Source organism: Halyomorpha halys, unplaced genomic scaffold (assembly GCF_000696795.3).
Source record: "Halyomorpha halys isolate HHAL.00 unplaced genomic scaffold, Hhal_1.1 Scaffold242.1, whole genome shotgun sequence".
Classification (NCBI taxonomy): Eukaryota; Metazoa; Arthropoda; class Insecta; order Hemiptera; family Pentatomidae; genus Halyomorpha; species Halyomorpha halys.
The window spans coordinates 284,595-285,653 of NW_027106343.1; the positions used below are offsets into that span (position 1 = coordinate 284,595).

The following is a 1,059-nucleotide window of genomic DNA, read 5'->3' on the forward strand; positions in this document are numbered from 1 at the left end:
TATAATTTTGTTTTATGTTTGATGAAAAAAAAGATAAAAATTAAGCCCACATCGCAAGAACGATAAAAAGCTAGAGAAAAAAATTAAAATATGTAAGGGAAAAATAATAAATGATAATGATTAAAAACATCATGTATAACTTTAGCATATAATTCGTAAATTTTTATAATGTGACTATTTATATTGTCTTATATTTGAAAAAAATAATACAGATTGATAGCGAAGACGATTGTTTTGGAAATTAACTTTATAAAATAGACATTCTAATTTTAATGTTAGTTGATGGAACATCTGAAGAGAGTTAGAACTAGTAAGCCTGTTTGAAGGAACTCACCAGAGGATGTGCAGACTCCAGTCTCCAGCTAGAACTGAAGGATAACCACTGAGATCTGCACTATTATATCCAGTGCCTCTGGAAACCTGTTGTTGGTCGGGAATACCCCCGTCGGGCCGAAATCGTAACGAGGAAACATCGCTAAAAACTATACTGACCTAGCAGGCTTCGGAGGTTCTCTAACTGTCTTCAATTAAAAACAAAGCCAGACGATTTCTTTATATTTCAGATTCATCCAAAATTATTAATAAAAATCCGGAATTTAAGGAATATTTTTCAATGTAATTTGTGGCATTGATTATAAAATTTATATAATGAAGAAGATAGTCAGAGGTACGGTCAAAAGAAAACAAAAAATAGTTAACAAATACTTTTTTGCCAAAGTTTCGCACCACTTTGTAGAGCTTCATCAGGGCTAAAAAAATACCAAAAAAAAAAACTTAAAATATTTTATATAAGATACAATGAGGTAATTTAAGGTAGGGTTAAAATTATTCTATTTCATATGTTACGTATGTAACTGCCACCTCCACTCCTCCTAATATAGGGTGTTTTTTTAAGCCCGATAGAACTTGAAATTGTAAAAAATAACACAAAAAATTAAATTGTAATCAAAAATTTTTTTTGTTATTCGAAAGATCAATACGTGACATTAACATTTGAAAATGATTTCGGGCATATGGGCACCGCGGCTGTTCTTGACGAAGCGCATTCTGGACGTCCAA

The 1,059-nt window shown here is 31.2% G+C and overlaps 1 protein-coding gene across 1 annotated transcript in view; it reads right to left on the bottom strand.

Moving 5' to 3' along the window:
* LOC106680099 (ankyrin-1) overlaps window positions 1–426 on the bottom strand; it is an 8,020-nt gene extending 7,594 nt beyond the window's left edge. The window contains exon 1 of the mRNA XM_014419589.3: window positions 335–426. The gene's annotated coding sequence lies outside the window, so the exon portion shown is untranslated. The remainder of the gene's footprint in view (window positions 1–334) is intronic.
* Between the last annotated feature and the right edge of the window lie 633 nt (window positions 427–1,059).